The following is a 19,415-nucleotide window of genomic DNA, read 5'->3' on the forward strand; positions in this document are numbered from 1 at the left end:
TACCACAAGGTTATGAAACAATCTCAGGTCTGGGGCCTCCACAGTGGTGGCTGTAAGAGCTAACTCTAGAACTTTTTGAAGTGGCTTTGACAGCTCTGGGCACATTTCTTCTCAAACAATCAACTCTGTTCTCATCAACTGATTGATGCATTGCCTCCAGATGAGATCAGCCACAATCTCCATTGTGTAGGAGAGTGGTCCAGTTCTGTCCTTAATCATTCAAAGTATGCATTTTTGATCATCTCTGTAGTCTCTCATAGGACTGCTTGTCCAGGAGTGAAACATCAAACCTCTTTTTTTGAGGACTCCTCAATTTGTCTCAGCTGTTTGTCCTGCACACTCCTTCTGAGATTGAGATTGAAGAGATCCAAGCATGAGCCCAAGGTACAATGCTGGAGGAGCATTGCTGGTTGTAGAGAGTGCTGCATTGTGATATGCAAGGAGGAAATACTGTATGTGAGCTGCCGATGTAGTGCATTCTTTATATTCTGGACAGACCATATCCCCAAGCCGTTTGTAGTTGGGTGGTATGGTGCAAATGTAACATGTCTAATTCCATTTATTTTCAAGAGTGACTGAAAGTGCTCCACAACAAACTGTGGTCCACTTTCACTAAGTGTTCAGGAACAACAGTCTTTGAGAAGAGGCACTCCATCCCGGGGATGGAGAGGCACAGCTCTTGGCATCTTCTGGACATGTTGGCATCCTGAACAGTGCTTGGCAAGCTGCTCGACCTGCTGATCTATCCCAGGCCACCAGATAAATCTTCCATCCGACACTTTCATTTAGTCTAGACGACTGGCATGTAGCTCCTCCAACACACCAGCTCTCAGCGTGGATGATACAACAACTCTCAATCCCCACACAAGGCAAACCTCAGCAAGGACAAGTTCATTCCAGCACTGGTAAAAAAAAAAATTGGGGAACTGGAACTTCCACTGCACGTTCCAGCTATTCTGGGTTGTCCCGTAGACCAGAGACAGTGTGCATCTTTTCTGGATTCCCTTTGGATCATCGCTGCCACAATTGGGAGAATTTTGACTTGTCTTACGGAGAATACTTCAAAAGGAATGTCCTCTTTTACAAATTTTCCAGATATTTCCCGTTGCAGGTGGCGGAAGTTATGGAGAATAATATGTTGGACCCGGAGGCTGGTGGTGTGGTAGGTGAGGACCAGAGGAACCCTATTCCTAGTGGGGTGGCGGGAGGATGGAGTGAGAGCAGATGTGTGTGAAATGTGGGAGATGCGTTTGAGAGCAGAGTTGATGGTGGAGGAAGGGAAGCCCCTTTCTTTAAAAGTATTATTCTCCGTAACTTCCGCCACCTCCAACGGGATCCAACCACTAAGCACATCTTTCCCTCCCCCCACCCCCGCTTTCCGCAGGGATCGCTCCCTACGCGACTCCCTTGTCCATTCGTCCTCCCCCATCCCTCCCCACTGATCTCCCTCCTGGCACTTATCCTTGTAAGCGGAACAAGTGCTACACATGCCCTTACACTTCCTCCCTTACCACCATTCAAGGCCCCAGACAGTCCTTCCAGGTGAGGCAACACTTCACCTGTGAGTCGGCTGGGGTGATATACTGCGTTCGGTGCTCCCGATGTGGCCTTCTATATATTGGCGAGACCCGACGCAGACTGGGAGACTGCTTTGCTGAACACCTATGCTCTGTCCACCAGAGAAAGCAGGATCTCCCAGTGGCCACACATTTTAATTCCACATCCCATTCCCATTCTGACATGTCTGTCCACGGCCTCCTGTAGTATAAAGATGAAGCCACACTCAGGTTGGAGGAACAACACCTTATATTCTGTCTGGGTAGGCTCCAACCTGATGGCATGAACATTGACTTCTCTAACTTCCGCTAATGCCCCACCTCCCCCTCGTACCCCATCCGTTATTTTTATACACACATTCTTTCTCTCACTCTCCTTTTTCTCCCTCTGTCCCTCTGACTATACCCCTTGCCCATCCTCTGGGTCTCCCCCCCCCTTGTCTTTCTTCCCGGACCTCCTGTCCCATGATCCTCTCATATCCCCTTTGCCAATCACCTGTCCAGCTCTTGGCTCCATCCCTCACCCTCCTGTCTTCTCCTAACATTCTGGATCTCCCCCTCCCCCTCTCAAATCCCTTACTCACTCTTCCTTCAGTTAGTCCTGACGAAGGGTCTTGGCCCGAAACGTCAACTGTACCTCTTCCTAGAGATGCTGCCTGGCTTGCTGCATTCACCAGCAACTTTGATGTGTGTTGGTTGAACTTCCAGCATCTGCAGAATTCCTGGTGTTTGCTATTATAGCAGTAACGCCCTTTGTGATTGTTTATGGTGAGAAACTCTTCTTCCATCTCCATCTGCAGGAAAGCCTCAGCTAGGTCCACTTTGCTGAAGCGTTTCCCTCCAGAAAGGCTTTGTGAACAGATCCTCTATCCTGGGCAGAGTGTATTGATCTACTTTCAGGACTGGATTGATGGTGATCTTTAAAATCACCATAGATCCTGTTAGATCCACTCTTCTTGGCTACTAGTACCACTGGCATTGCCCATAGACGCCACTCAACCTTGGAAAAAATTCCTTAAGCCTCCTTGGGATCTAGCTCACCGGCTACTTTATCACAGATAGTATAAGGAACTGGATGAGCTTCATAAAACTTGCTTGTGCCATTTTCATTTAACACTATTTTACCCTCAAGTTTTCTTCATACTATTCTTGAACTCTGCTGTGGCATCATCCAGCACCTTTCTTAATTCACTTTCAGTTGACTCTATCGCAGGGGATGTGGCATGCAAATAGGAGCTGGATCTCCAATCAAATTGTACCTATCTCAGCCAATCACAGCTCCACTATGCTGGGTTCCCACAACCTATCAACTCATTTTCAAGAAATCTCCATCTCATGTTCTTAATATCTATCGCTTATTTATTTAAGCATTTGTCTTTTGTATTTGCAGAGTTTGTTATCTTTTGCACGTTGGTTAGTATCCGTCCTGTTGGGGGCAGCCATTCATTGATTCTATTGCGTCACTTGGATTTACTGTGCATGCTTACAAGAACAAAAAAACTCGGTCATATAGGGTGACATATATATACTATGAACTTTATCATCTTTTTCTGCTTTAGTGCAACACATCTGTGTCTTAAAAAAAGTACTGTTTTAATAGAAGTTCATCCTTACATAATTTGCAGCATGGTGGCAATTTGAACTGCTACCAGAGAGACATGTATTTTATGAACACTATGATTATATTAAAATACAACTTCTATATGCTCTTGTGAATCAGTCAGCCTTAAAAGTGGTAGAGCAAAGGATTGTTGATGAGAAGGGTGTGGTATAGAGAATATGCAATAGATTTAATGAAAATAAAATAAAATTGATAAGCATAGCCAAAAAAAACTTAAAATTTCCAGATGTGCTAAACTTCGAAGTGCCTCTTTAATAAATATGTTCTGTTTGTGGCACTACACGCTTTGAGACAGAGCCTTGCTCGGAGACATGTTCGTGTAATACTTAATCTTTCCAGTGTATTCCTCAGTGTAATTAATTAACAGATTACCAGACTCCATTTGGAAAAACTGACATAATGAATGGAACAGAAGCGCGCATGAGATCGAAAGCAGTTCTCGCTGCAAAGTTGTGAACCTGAGGCTCACTAGTAAAGCATTCCTGCCTTTGATCATGTAAAAGGGGAATGTGAAGCAAGACGTGGGTGTTCACTGAAATTGCACGGCAAGATGGTACTTCATTTCGGTGTGCTATTTTTTGACAATCAAAGCCCCTGAGCTAATTTCAAGTATTTAAAATGAATAAACACAGAAATAGATACTACTATGCAACAGCAACTCCCTTCTATGTTATATTGACAATTAAACTCGGCAAATCCAGAGATCAAGATACACAATTCCCTCACTAGCCGAGTAAGAAGAGAACTTTCCAGTCAGGATACTGTTTCAATGAAGTAAGTGTCCTGATACCAATGCTTTGGGACAAATTCACCACCAGAAATGTGACCATGTTAAATGCATTCATAGCTAATGCTATTAATATCAGTTTCAGGCACAAGCTATGGAACAGAAAATTAAACTTCCATTTTAACTGCATGACGCCTTATACCTTCAGCTGGATTAGTTTTGCAGACACCCCTCACCCTTCTCTCACAAAGTACAATGCATTACGTGCAATCAACTGGAGGCACCACGGTAATGGTTAGCGCAATGCTATTATAGCTTGGGGTGTCGGAGTTCAGTAACAGCACAGTCCACAAGTAGTTTGTACGTCCTTCCCATGAACTTGTGGGATTCCTCCAGTTTCCTCCAACATCCCAAAGTTATTAGTAGATGAATTGGTCATTGTAAATTGTCCTGTGATTAGGCTAGGGTTACATAGGCGAGTTGCAGGGAGGTGCAGCTCGTTGGGCTGGAAGGGCCTGTTCTATGCTCTCTCTATATAAAGTAACTGATTTACATTTAATTTCACAATTCTAATGTGCATTTCTGAATTTGGCCTATTGCTGAGTAAATATCTCTCAATCCGGTAGCTGAAGGAAATACACAACCGTTTCTCCATTCACCAAAATCTTCCAATGTCCTTTAAAAGGTGACATATCATTTGGACCTTTTGCTGAAAAAAAAACTTGCTATGCAAAGCATCATTAAAAAATCCTTACGGCAAGAGTAGTTCTCAAATAAAACCAGCTGTACTCCAAATAAAACAGGAAAGAAACTTAAAAATCCAGACAGTTTTTTTAAACAAATATTGGTACTGGGCTCTTTAAATAAGATTCTAGAAACAGCACAGGTCCTTAAAGACAAATGTCAATTCATATGGTTGGATAGTTACTGAGCATTTTGCCTGGGTACAAAAACCTTGTATAGATGCCATGGTGCTTAATTGAAATATCTACTTGTATTTAATGCCTGTTTGTGACCTAATCACTATTGGACAAGGAGCAAAGTGGGCAAAAGTTCACCATGATTTTTTGTTCCATTTCATCAACCAGTTGCTCACAATTTATCCTCAACTATTACATGTAACTAATCTGAAAATCTGCTCCTAAATCCACACTGCAAACACCCAAATTTAGATAAGTAAACATTCACTTGTTTGCTTAATTCCTAATATTCCTCTTGCTGCGTTGTCAGAGGCAAGCAACACTTCCATGATCAGTGGTAAATGGGATTAGTTCCAACTGAAGCCTTCTTAATTTTAGATGAGCTAACAAACTTTTCACATCGGAGTTTTCCAATTTGATATGTTTATTATCTATCCTAAACCAATAATCCAGGAGAATAAATGAAGGCATTTGTTTTATTCAGATATGCCATTCACCAGCACTACCTTTGGTATCATAGTATACATCTCTTTGAAAACAGATTCTTAAATATTTGATGCATTCCTATTAAACTTTTACTAAATGTTTGCATGCATCAGAGGCCCGACTTTTTCCTATTGATTTAACTTTCTTATCCCTCCTTCAATGCACAGAATGTAGAAAATTAAACAACATTGCCCCATCAATCTTATCAAAGCATTCAAAAGCAACCCACACAAAATGCTGGAGGAAAAGAATTACAGTCAACGCTTCAACCCAAAGTGTTGGCTGTGCTCTTTTACACAGATGCTGCCTGACCTGCTGAGTTCCTCCAGCATTTTGCGTGTGTTGTTTGGATTTCCAGCATCTGCAGGTTTTCTCTCGTTGGCAAAAGCAACCGGATTTGCTTTCAGCGTCCATGAGGTATAGAGGAATATATTTGCATTGATCAATGAGTTTACTTTAGCAGCACACACACAGTCAAATCTCACTGAAAAGAAATCCACTGCAGATGCGCAAACACTTGCATCAAAACAAGGGCTTCAAACGTAAGGGCAAACACATTTATAGACTGATGTATCCATCATTTAAATCAGTTTACTGCATAAATATATATTACATTTTAAAAGTTAAAGGTTTTATTTACATTTTTAAACTAGTTAATGCTGAATTGCAATTTAAGGAGAATTTATATTTCAGGAAAATGTTTCTGGAATATTCCTTTTAAATGAACAATGAATTTAAGAAACAGCTGTGTAAAACAAGTGTCCTCACATTAAATATTAACATCACGAACCAACTACAACCGACAGAGATTAGAGAGTGCTGAAATTGAAATTTACTCAAATTCCAGTCCCCCCACCACCACAAAAACCTAAGATCTATTGAACAGAATTAAGAATCCACCCTTTTTTTGCACTAATTCCTATTTTTTTTTCAGGAATAAAATGGCCTTATGCATGTGATCCACACGGTCCTATAAAACTCGGATTACTTTGATATTTAGAAAGACCACCGATGCATTGGTATAATTTGTATTGTTATTTTATAGCACACATTACACTGGAACAGAGTGTGTCCTCTGGGTGCACCAATTTCCTCCCATATTGCAAAAAAATGCACAGGTTAGTAAATTGCGGGCATGCTATATTGGTGCCAGTAGTACGACGACTCCTACAGTCTGACCCCATCCTCAGATGGTTGGTCGTTGACACAGTCGACACCTTTCACTCTATGTTTTAATGTATATCTGATGTTAGAGTGAGCTTTTGGGTAGATGATTTGTTTACACTTAAATGACTTTGGCCACCAGACTTCTATTTGACAAAGTACTGTGGATTGAGTCCACCACAATGGGCTTCCTAAAAAAAGTGTGAATACCAGATGCTTTTCGCGCTGTAGTTTGACCTGATGCTGTAGTTTCGGAAACAGTATTATCTATACTTTATAAATATTAATTGTCTTCTATGTTAGCACGTAAAATGCCAAATAAATGTATTGTGGATTTAAATTGCATTCCAGACATGTTGGCGTAGGAAGGAAAGGATGGTGTGATATTTTGTATGTAGCTTCAATAGGAAGCATTGTCTATAACTTTTTAAGCAGCAATTGCCTTTGTGTTTAGCGAGCCCACATTGAGCTAGCAGACCTTTCTCCCGAAAGCGTCTCTGTCCGTATGATGCCTGCTTGTTGTGCTGAATAAAGAAGCTGCTTTGTATCTACCAGTGACTCTGTCTCTCCAGTGATTTCATCCACCCTACAACATCTGACATATAAAGCTAATCTTGCTTACTTTTCAATGAAACAATCTTACACAAAAGGATTTCCATTCTGCAAGACACTAGTTTCTTTCTAGGATTTGGAATTGTCATTTTTTTAATATCAGGACTCCTCCTTCAAATTCTGTATCACAAGACCATAAGATATAGGATCAGAGTGGGTGAGAATACAACTGGAGGTAATGGATTAAGAATGAAAGCTGAAATGTTTTAGTAGAATACTAGGGAGTTTCTTCAGAGGGTGGTGAGAGTGTGGAACGAGCTGCCAGCAGAAGAGATGTATGCGGGTTCAATTTCAACACTTAAGAGAAATTTGGATAGCTGTATGGATGAAAGGGGTGTTGAGAGTTATGGCCCGAGTCAATGGGACTAGGTAGATTAATAGTTTGGCACAGACTAGATACACTGAAGGATCTGTTTCTGTGTTGTCGTGTTCTATGACTCAATACCCATGGAATAAAACGGGTTGAAACTATATTGACAGAAAATTGCCTTTGCAGGAACACTAGAAGTTGTTTCTCAGACTGATGGAAGTTTCAGGACTCGGACCACTACATTTTAGACTTAAACTTGCGTGTAAGGGACATAATTTCCAAATTTTTAGTGTTACGTACCCCGTAACTGGGTTGCCAAACCAGCAGAAATGGACCACTTAGTTGGAGTCTGGATTACTGGAACTAAGAAAGTTTTATTAAAGAAATAAGTAACACAGTACTCTAATCATAAGGATATAAACGCAACAGATTAGAAATGATAAAACACACATGTACATAGAACTAGGGTAATAGGAATCAACCAAGCTCTATCGCAGCCTAGGGGTAAAATGATCAGTCTCAAGTGACGCAGAGCTCAGTTCAGCTGAGTACAGTTCGCAGTAATCACTGTTGTGCCATTGGAGAGCGAGAGAATATGCAAATCTGATTCAGACAGACCTTTGTTCTTCGCAGTTAGCTTTCCGGTGAACCCTTTTATGTCTTCTGTGGTCACCGACTGTGACCCCTCCGTTCCGGATACGACCGTTCTTCCGCGGTGAACCCGGCACCCAGGCAAGGGCGGACACACACACCAGGTTCCCGTTGATCGTATCTTTTCACCCTGTGCGTCTATGGTCGGTTCCCCGCGATCAGACCTCCAAAACTCTCACCAACTTGTGGGGGCACACTGCTTTTCCAGAGTCTCGTTATCTCGTGGTGTCTGTCGTGCCTTAGCGAACCTGTTCCTTTTATCCCCCTGCTGGGCTATCACCTGTCCATCAAACTTCAAACAGTTCAGGTTCAAAGCAACCGGTCTGTCAATACTCTTAATTGTGTTTCTTTTCTGTTACCTCTCTCCTCTCTCATTAACATTTTGAATGCTTCTCCATTGTCTCCCTTATCTCTCTCATCAGTATCAATCTTCTGATAACTTAGTTTTTCGGCACATTAGAAATGCAAAAAATTTGAAATGTAGGAATATTCAGTATAATGTAGACTTCAGGATTAACAGAGTGGAGCAATGGGCATATAGGTAGCAGATGAAATTTAATGTTGAAAAATGCAAAGTATTGCATTTTGGAAAATAAAATGAGAAGAGGCAATGTAAACTGGGCAGCAGAAATTTGAAAAGGTTACAAAAGAGATCTGGGAACATACTGTATGTACATGGTTCATTGAAAGATCATTGAAATCTTCCGGTAAGATGGCGGCCTGCTCAGATGCAGCAGCTTCTGAGGGTCAACCCAGGGTGTTTTTGGCCATTCAAAAACAACATATTTTTACGATCACAAGACCCCACTGGACATTACAAACTTAAAGTACTGCCAGGTCTCCCCTATCAGCAAGCAGCTCATTGGCAGAGAAACCGGAGCTGGTCTTGGTGTGGGCCATGACGCTGCCTGCATCAGAAATGTTGCTATGCGAGGGAGCTGTGCAGTCTAACAGCAAGCGATTGTCTTAGTTGCTTTTCTTGTGATCACAGGACCCTGTTGGACATTGGAGGAGTGGAATGCTGCAAGTCCTGCTCACTAGTTTACTGCTGAACAGTGGGGTGAGATAGCAGGGAGGTGGTGCATATTCACGTATGGTTGAATGACAATTAAACTTGAACTCGAAAGAGACAGTGTAGGTTAAGAAAGTGGTTGAAATAGCCTACGAGAGCTTTGCCTCTATAAACCAGAGCAAAGTGTACAAGAGAAAATGAGTCATAGAAGTCCATTATGTATTTTTTTTAAATATTAGCTCAGAGATGTGGTGGTCATTTTGAATGCACTCCTCTAAAAAGCACGTGAAGGTTTTGGAGAGAGAATTAAACACAGAGGCGTTTATCAATATAATTCCAGGGTTAAGTAAATGGATTAGAGAAAAATGGTTTGTCCTCCTTGGAACAGAAGAGGCGCTAAGGGGTCTGATAGAAGTATTTAAAATCATGAAGAGCACAGACAGGAGAGCTGAAAACCTATTAGCATAGGGGTCAAGATCAAAGGCATATGATAATTTTCTTTCAGAACCCATGAGTGGTTTGGGTTTAGTTGCAATTGTGCTGCTCAAAAAGAAACTAGCTAAGTATCCAAAAGAAAAGGTTTGGCAGGGCTGGGGTGGCTAATGGTAGGGATTACGAACGAGATAAATCAAACATCCTCCTTTCATGCTGTAGCTATTGTATGCAATGCCAAAATATACAGAAACAAACATACAAAAACATCAAAATATGCAGCCAGAAGAAAAGGACATAAAGACAATTGCGTGAATGAGCTACAGGATTGCAAAGCCTACTCCCAACCTTCCTCTCCGAATGCCCATTTCCATAACTCTCATCCATTCCCACATGGAACTGTGAGCAAGGAGCCTTCAGACTACTTGGAAGGGATGGAAAGGATGAAGGCAGGTCACAATATTTAGAGTTTGGGAAGAATTAAGAAGCAAAAAATAGTTAAAAGTGCCCATATATAAAAAAGTACTCACAACCGCCCCCCCCCCGGAAGTTATCATGTTTTATTGTTTTACAACATTGAATTACAGTGGATTTATTGTTTTTTACCTTGATCAACTGAAGAAGAATTTTGCGAAGTTTAAACAGATCTCTACAAAATGATCTGAATTAATTATACAGATAAAACACAAAATAATTGATTGTACAAGTATTCAACCCCACTCCCTTTAATATGACACACCAAACCATCACTGGTGCAGCCAGTGGTTTTAGAAGTCACATAATTAGTTAAATGGAGATCACCTGTGTGCAGTCAAAGTATTTCAATTGATTGGAGTAAAAATACACCCATATCTGAAAGGTTCAACTGTTGGTGAGTCAGTATCCTGGAAAAAACAACACCATGAAGACAAAAGAACACTCCAAACAACTCTGCGAAAAGGTCATTAAATGAACACAAGAAGATGGACACAAGAAAATTGCCAAGTCACTGAATATCCCTTGGAGTACAGTTGTCAATGATTAAGAAATGGAAAGAATATGGCACAGCTGCAGATCTGCCTGGAGCAGGCTGTCCTCAAGAACTGAGTGACCGTGCAAGAAGGGGTCTAGTGAGAGAGACCACCAAGAATACCTAGGGCAGCTGTGAAGGAGTTACAAGCTTCAGTGGCTGAGATGGGTGACACTGCACATACAACTGTTGCCCAGGTGCTTCACCAGTCATAGCTTTTATAGGAGAGTGTCAAAGAGAAAGCCATTGTTGAAAAATAAAACTCACATCTCGGCTGGAGTTTGCCAGAAGGGATGTGGGGGACTCTGAGGTCAGCTGGAAGAAGGTTCTATGATCCGATGCAACCAAAATTGAGCTTCTTGCCCATCAGACTAAACACTACGTTTGGCATAAGCCAAACACCACACATCAACAACACACCATCCCTACTTTGAAGCATGGTGGTGTCTGTATCATGCTGTGGGGATGCTTCACTGCAGCAGCCCCTGGAAGGCTTGTGAAGGTAATTCTGCAAGAACAGCTTGTTTCCAGCTTGCTCCATTTTCAGCTTGTTTGGGTTATTGTTTAAGATAAGCGATGAGGAGAAATGTGTGCCATCCAATTAGGATGGTCGAATTAAGGGGAGGTTTCTCTGGTGAGGGACACTAAGGTTGGGCTCGGGGGCTTTTTTTTGGCGGGAGATGGAGAGAGAAGGCACTGGGGAGAACAGGTCGTAGCATACAATCCAGTGGGAGACCCGTTTGTTCAAGATGGATTGCGAGCGACGATCGGAAGGTGGTGTGCGAGTGACAGAAGTTCAAGATGAGCTCCAACTTGTGCACGTTTGTCTGTTTAATTAGAATGGGCCCTTTTCCTTTTGTTATTCCTTACTAACCCTTTAGTTAAGATTCATAAATATAATTCCTTTAGTTGTATGCAGTGTACTGTCTGTCATTTTGTGGCACTAATTTGTAACGGGGTAGTAAATTACACAGCATCCATACAAACAGGGGGTTCGGGGCGGTGTCGAGCTACCTCAATCTCATGAGTTTGGTGGTTCTTGAGAGGGTCTTCCCTAGACTTCCACAGCCAAGGAAACCAGGGTGTTTCATATATTTGTAATTGAGTTCATTTTGACGAGATCTGTTTTCACTTTGACACAGAAGAGGCTTTTTCTGTTGATTGGTGTCAAAAAAGCCATATTAAATCCTTTGAGATACAATGTTGTAAAACAACAAATCATGAAGACGTCCAAGAGGGGTGAATACTTTTTATAGGCCCTGTATATTAGTTATATAGCAATATATCATATGCTCTTATTCTTGCAATATTAATTTAGAATTACTGTGTTTATAAAAAGAGGCAGGGTCAAAACAATTCTGGGTTGGAAATAGGATCCAATTACATGTGCCTGAAGGAAAGGGATTTTTCATTGGCCCTCAGATTTCTTCATTCCCGAAGGATGTGACCTTTGCAAATCTAGATTCATAGATGCCAACATTCATCATTAGTCTTTTAAATATAAACTAAGAATGTCTGCAGCATTTAATTCAAATTACCAGTTCAGTGTAACATCATTTAACACAAGTTTTATCAACATCATAAGTTTTGAAATATTCTTTGGTGTTATTTTTAACGAATGTACAAAGCTCCCTAATCAGCATGACAGAGTCAAATGTTAAAAGTGGAATTAATAATAGTTCATTATTCTTAGCAAAGCTTGGGGGAATGCAGAGGAACTAGTCACATGATTAGGTAAGCATTAGGGAGACGTGATACTGTACCTGCTGTCAATGGCCAACAAGCGACCTTTGTTTCTGTTTGAATAACTCACTCAGTCTGTGCCACATCACCTGCAGAAGAAAACAACTTTAACACTCAAATAGACACAGAGAATCCATTATGATTTGAAACAGATTAGACGGGCACCAATGCTGCACATCTGAAAAGTAAAATGTGGCATTACTGTTCATAAGATAATATAATCAAATTATACTTAAAATATCTATCAATTACAATATGAATACCAGCTTTTGAGATGACTCCAGACCTTTCCACTTTTCTTCCTGTTCCCCACCCCAGTGCCCTATATTTGGCAACAGTAATTACAAAGAGGTTTGAGGCTTTAGAAACAGAAAAGGGAAGGAGGAAATATGATATAATCACAATATTATTCCAAAAAGGTGAGTGCCTGGCAAAGTTCAGATGATTGCAAAGAAACAGGACTACATTTAAGTAAAAATTCAGTGTCCCAAATGGCACTTGGCCAGATTCACATCTTGGCAGAACGTGTGGGTGAGGGCAATGTTGGAAAAGGAAGGTGTGTGTAGGGAGCAGAGGAGGAAGGCAGAGCTGGTCTTCAGAAATCAATTGGAGGAAGTGTCTGGAGTGAATGGGGTGTGAGCATATGGGAGAAGGGGGTTGGGTTGGTTTCAAGGGAGACTGGCTCCAGGGCAATTAGGGACTCTCAAGGACTTTCGTTGTTCCAGATTCCTCAGTGGTAGGGAAGGCTGTTGGTGGAAACAAGAGTTTGGGTTGCCAATGCTGGGTTTCAACAATCAGAGGTTGGGGGAGGGGATGTCAGAGATTTTGGTTTTGTTTGCCTGACCCAGTAACATTTTCTTCAGCATTTACCAATGGGGGCAGCGGGGGGGGGGGGCAGGTGGAATTACTCTGAGATTAGGTTTCAATTGAATTATTTTGGAGGTCATCGAACACAAAACCCTGTGTTAATCAGTTTGAATTAAGTGTACAAATTACTCAGAGATAGCAATCAAATCAAAATTGGTCCAGATTAAATCATTGTCGCTGCAGTGCTAAGATAATTCCGTGAGAAAAGTCCCAATTTTACCACTTAACTACAAAGCACCCCAATTGATATGGTATTGCTAGCAAATCTATTCCCTTATCTCCCCACTATTTCCCCCACATTACCACTTCTTACCCATTCAGCTGTCTGTGACTCCCTTCTTTCTTCTTTACCTTACCCCCATTTCTCCTTTATAAACCATCAATTACCATTTTCTCCTAGATCCCTTTCACCTCTTCAGATTTTCTTCTTTCCTCATGTAGAACGCGTTGACATTAAGCAAAAGAGAATGTACTGGAAAACCTCTGAAAAACATTAGGACAGGCAAAACCTCGGGGCTGGACAGGATATGGCCCAGTTTACGACAGGAAGCAAAGGAAGAAACTGCTGTGCCCTCGGCAATGATCTTTGGTCCTCACTAGCTACAGGTATAGTACTAGGTGATTGGAGAGCGGCAAATACTACTTTAACCAAGAAAGGGAGTAGGGAAGATCCTGGAAATACAGACCAGTGAGTCTTACTTCTGTGGTGGACAAATTACTGGAGAAAATTCTTAGAGACAGAACTTATGGGCATTTGTAGTTTGATTAGGAATAGTCAGCATGACTTTGAAGGTCAGGACATGTCTCATGAGCCTGACTGAATTCTCTGATGACGTGAGAAAGCACATAGATGAAGGTAGAGCAGTGGTGTATATGGACTTTAGTAAAGCATTCAATAAGTTTCCCCCTAGTAGGGGGGATCATTCAGAACGTCAGGAGGCATTGAATCCAGGGAAAACTGGCTGCATGGATTCAGAACTTGCTTTCCTACAGAAGGCAAAAGGTGGTAGTAGATGGGATGTATTCTACTTGCTGGTTGGTGACTTGCGGGGTTTCACAAGGGTCTATTTTGGGACCCCTGAACTTTGTGATTTGTATAAATGACTTGGATGAGGAAATGGAAGAGGGGGCAGTATGTTTGTAGGTTACATAAAGGTTGGTGGAGTTGTGGATAATGTAGAAAGATGCAGAGCTGGGCCAACAAGTGTCAGATGGCGTTCAATCCAGATAAGTGTGAAGTGATTCACTTTGGAAGATTGAATTTGAAGGCAGAATGCAGGGTTAATGGCAGGACTCTAGTGTGGAGGAACAGAGGGATCTTGAGGTCCATGTCCATTTATCCCTCAAAGTTGCCATACAAGTTGATGGGGTTGTTAAGAAGGCTCATGGTGCATTGGCTTCACTAGTCAGGAATTGAATTCAAGAGCCATGGGATAACGTTGCTGCTCTATAAAATCCTGGTTAGACCACACTTGAAATATTGTGTTCATTCAGGTCATCTCATTGTAGGAAGTAAGTGGAAGTTTTTGAGGGAGTGCAGAGGAGATTTACCAGATGCTGCCTAGATTAGAGAACATGTCTTATGGAGATAGGTTAAGCGAACCAGGGCTTTCCATTTTGAGCAAATGACAATGAAAGTTAACTTGATAGAGGCGTAGAAGATGATAAGAAGCATAGGTTGAGGGGATCGCCAGAGATGTTTCCCCAAGGTAGAAATGGCTAACACAAGGGTATGTAATTTTAAGATGATTTGAGGAAAGTATAGTGAAATGTTAGAGACAAGTCCCCCCACTCTCCACACAGAGAGTAGTGGATGTGTGGGACACTTTGCCAGGGGCGATGGTTGAGGCTGATACATTAGGGGCCTTTTAGGAAATTCTTACAGATGCACTTGGATGATAGAAAAATGGAGGACTATACAGAATGGAGAGGTTAGATTGTTCTTAGAGTAGCTTAAAAGGTTGTGAGTCAAAGAGCCTGTACCGTGATGTTTATTCACATCACCTCTGCTTTCTCCACTACTCTCCCTGCTCCTTTTCCTTCCTGCTTCCCAAGCTCCCCCCTGATATCAGGCCATTTTCAGTGCATTGTCAGAATGTCAGTTATGGGAGCTATGTACACCTGTTTGAGATGTGATAGCATGTTTATGGCATTTTGTGCAGAAAGGGAAATGAGAAGCACATCCCTCAAAACCCACCTCAGCAAAGACATAGCCACCAGACCACCAAATTCTCTCAGCAGTGGACAGCTACTTATATTTCTTGGTAGTTGTGGTGATCAGTTTTTGGAGCGCTGTGTTCTACTTTTTGATGGTCATGAGCGTTTACTAGATTCCTTCCTATCCCACCATCTGATCGTTCTTCTTCTTTTCCTGCCCTTTCTCTCTATCATTTTCCAACACTTAGTTCATCCACCTCTTTCTACTGTTCCGTCCATCCACAATTCCACCCTCTTAGTTTAACTATTACCCCCAAGCTGTTAGAAGCTACAACTTTGCCAATCAACCCTGAAATCCTATATCCTGGAATACAGTTATGTCAAATGTTCAAAATGACTGCAAGCACCATCAGTCAAAAAAACTTGACTGACTAGCCTCAGTGTCAGTTCCTAATGACAAGAACAAACAACAGTCTTCCATCACTTACAAGGAAGTATGTTTGCTCAGGATTTTGTGTGGAGCCAGGCCACAGTCTACAAATGGCAATTTCCACAGCAGATGGTTTCAGTTTCAGAGAACTCTGTATGCAAAAGCCTACGTGCACACACGCACACACACGCGCACACACACACACACACAAAAGTAATCAACGTACTTCACGACCATTTAGCTGGGATGAGTGCTGCCTCTCTGGTATAGAAATAGGTCAACAATCATAAATCCCTAGGGTTGACAACACTTAACTCATTCTACTTTTGGTGTATTAATCTGTCTAGTTACTGTAGCAGAGTTCTTTTTATTTCTGTTGCAGTCAGGGAAGTTTGTTTTCTTTGCTCTGTTCTAAGGAACCAGAGGGCATAGATTCATATCCACACACTGACAGGTTTTCAATATCTAATGTCCATAAAGATCGATAGATTACACTTGAAACTCAAATAAAATAAAACCAAATTAAACACTGACAGCCAAGATTGGCTGCTCAGCTGAGACCAAGAAATAATGAATCGTTATTTGAACAAGGAACTGTAGAGTTAACTCGACGTCCACGAAGCCTGAACACAAACTGGAATCACTTATCTCTACAAAAAGTATTTACTTTCTAAAATTTTGCTCTGAAACCAGTCCCCAAAGCTTCTCAGACATTGAGACAATGTCTACATTACTACAAGTTTAAAGCAAGTAAAACACCTATTTTCTCATGCTCTACACAGCAACAAAGTTCACATCCTCACAATATCTGTTGTCCCATAAGAAAGTGCTATAATTTAGACTGGGTCATGCCTCCTGCTTCTTTCTTTTCAAGACTAATGTGTTTTTAAAGGCATGAAATATCAAAGTAATGAACAATTTACTAATTATTAACAGATTACTAACTTTTTCCGATGGGTCTAAATCACAAGAATTAATTTTTATCCCGGTCAGATGACATGTGGATGAGGACTATCTGATGGCCCAATCAGCAGGAACAGGCCACAGCGACATGGTTTCTTGGAGGTCAGCTACACTTGTTTAAAAGTACGGAAGGGAGAGGCACGGCGGCCATTGTTGGGAGTAGGCCAGTGGTGAGAGTATAGGTGTCAGGCTTTAGCTCAATAGAGGTGTTGGCTCCGGTTAAGCTTTTGTTAAGGTTCCCCTCTTACTGCACCTGATGTAGTAAATGGCCGTTGTGTGTTCTTCATGCCAGATGTTGGGAGTCCTCTGAGACCCAGAGTCTCCCAGGGAACTACATCTGCATGAAGTGCTTCCAGCTGCAGCTCCTTGGAGACCATGTTAGGGATCTGGAGCAGCAGCTGGATGATCTCCGGCTTGTACGGGAGAGTGAGGAGATCATCGATCAGAGTTACAGGGAAATAGTTACCCTAAGTGGCAGGAGGCGACTGTCAGGAGAAATGGAAATGTGAATAGGCAGTTAGCGCAGTGCACCCCGGTGGCCATTCCCCTCAATAATAAGTACACCGTTTTGAATACTGCTGTGGGGGATGCTGTCCAAGGGGAATGCCATGGAGGGGTTACTGGCACTAAGCATGGGTCTGTAGCGTAGAAGGAGAAGAGGGGAGCAGTATTGATAGGGGACTCAATATTCAGGGGAACAGACAGGAGATTCTGTGGACGGGACACGCGAATGGTATGTTGCCTCCCAGGTTCCAGTATCAGGACATCTCAGATCTCATCCACAGCATTTTGGAGGGAGAGAGAGAGCAACCAGATGTCTTGGAACATATTGATACCAATGACGTAGAAAGGAAAAGCAAAGAGATCCTGAAAAGAAAATTTATAGAGCAAGGTAGAAAGCTGAGAAGTAGGACCTCCTGGGTAGCAATTTCTGGATTGTTACCTGTGCCATGCAGAAAAGAGAGTAGAAACAGAATGATTTGACAAATTAATGCATAGCTGAGAAGCTGGTGCAGGGAGCAGGGCTTCAGGTTCTTGGATCATTGGGATCTATTCTGGGGGAGGTATGACCTGTTCAAAAGTGACAGGTTGCATCTGAACCCAAGGGGAACCAATATTCTCACAAGCAGGTTTGTTGGAGCTGTTGGAGAGGGTTTAAACTAATGTGGCAGGGGGTGGGAATCAGAGTGAATGAACTCAGGATAGGATGGATGGTATAAAAGCAAAGATAGTATGCAGTCAGATTGTCAGGAAGGGCAGGCAGATGACAGGACATAATTACAGCCAGCAGTACGAGTATCAGTGCATTAGGGATACAGAATCAAAAAGGGTAGCAAATACAGTACTCAAAAGTGTTATATCTCAATGCAGGGAGTATAAGGAATAAGGTGGATGATCTTATTGCACTATTACAGATTGTCAGGTATGATGTTGTGCCCATCACTGAGTCGTGGCTGAAGGACGGTTGTAGTTGGGAGCCAAATGTTGAAGGTTATATGTTGTATCACAGGGACGGGAAGATCAGCAGAGGGGGTGGCCTGGATCTACTGGTAAAGAATGGCATCAAATCAGTAGAAAGATGTGACATGGATTGGAAGATGTTGAATCCTTGTGGGTTGACTTAGGAAACTTCAAGGATAAAAGGACCCTGGTGGCAGTTATATACAGACCTCCCAACAGTAGCTGGTATGTGGACCACAGATCACAACGGGGAAAATCGAAATGTGTGTCAAAAGGGCAATGTTATAATAGTCACGGGAGATATCAACTTGCAGGTCGATTGGGGAAAATCAGGTTGGAAATGGATCTCATGAGCGGGAGGTAGTTGAATGCCTATGAGATGGCTTTTTAGAGCAGTTTATCATTGAGCCTACTGTGGGGATCAGCTATACTGGATTGGGTGCTAAAAAATAAACCGGAGGTGGTTAGGGAGCTTAAGGTAAAAGATCCTTAGGAGGCAGTGATCACGATATGATTGAGTTCAACTTGAAATTTGATAGGGAGAAAGTAAAGCCTGATTAAGCAGTATTTCTGTGAAAATTACAGTGGTACAAGACCGGAGTTGGCCAAAGTAAATTGGAAGGAGATGCTGGCAGGGATGACAGCAGAGCAGCAATGGCTTGAGTTTCTGGGAAAAATGAGGAAGGTGCAGGATAGATGTATTCCAAAAACAAAGAAATAATCAAATGGCAATATAGTACAACCGTGGCGGACAAGGAAAGTCAAAGCTAATGTAAAAGCAAAAGAGGACATACAACAAAGCAAAAATTAATGGAAAGACAGGATTGGGAAGCTTTTAAAACCTACAGAAAAGGAACTAAAAGAATGAGAGAAAAGGTGAAATATGAAAGCAAACTAGCAAACAATATTAAAGTGTACAGGAAAAGCTTTTTCCAAGTATGTAAAAAATAAAAAGAGATGAGAGTGGATATAGGACCACTGGAAAATGCAGCAGGAGAAATAATAACGGAGGACAAGGAGATGAATATTTTGCATCAGTCTTTACTGTGGAAGACACTAGCAGTGTACCATGTTGAAGGGTGTGAGGGAAGAGAAGTGAGTGCAGTTACTATTACAAGGGAGAAGGTGCTTAAAAAGCTGAAAGACCTGAAGGTACATAAGTCACCTGGACCAGATGAACTGCATCCTAGGGTTCTGAAAGAGATAGCAGTGGAGGCATGATTAATGATATTTGAAAAATCATTAGACTCTAGCATGGTGCCAGAGGACAGGAAAATTGCAAATATCATTCCAC

The 19,415-nt window shown here is 41.8% G+C and overlaps 1 protein-coding gene across 3 annotated transcripts in view; it reads right to left on the reverse strand.

Annotated features, from left to right (window-relative positions):
• tmem45a (transmembrane protein 45a) overlaps window positions 1-19,415 on the reverse strand; it is an 88,667-nt gene that overhangs the window by 34,526 nt on the left and 34,726 nt on the right. Inside the window, exon 1 of one of the 3 annotated variants that reach the window (XM_072260127.1) lies at window positions 8,015-8,249. The exons of 1 other annotated variant lie outside the window; for it this stretch is intronic. The gene's annotated coding sequence lies outside the window, so the exon portion shown is untranslated. Of the gene's footprint in view, window positions 1-8,014; window positions 8,250-12,263; window positions 12,333-19,415 lie in introns of those variants that run through there. One more of the 3 variants, XM_072260125.1, reaches the window with a different exon arrangement.

The sequence above is a fragment of the Mobula birostris genome, chromosome 6 (genome assembly GCF_030028105.1).
Source record: "Mobula birostris isolate sMobBir1 chromosome 6, sMobBir1.hap1, whole genome shotgun sequence".
Classification (NCBI taxonomy): domain Eukaryota; kingdom Metazoa; phylum Chordata; class Chondrichthyes; order Myliobatiformes; family Myliobatidae; genus Mobula; species Mobula birostris.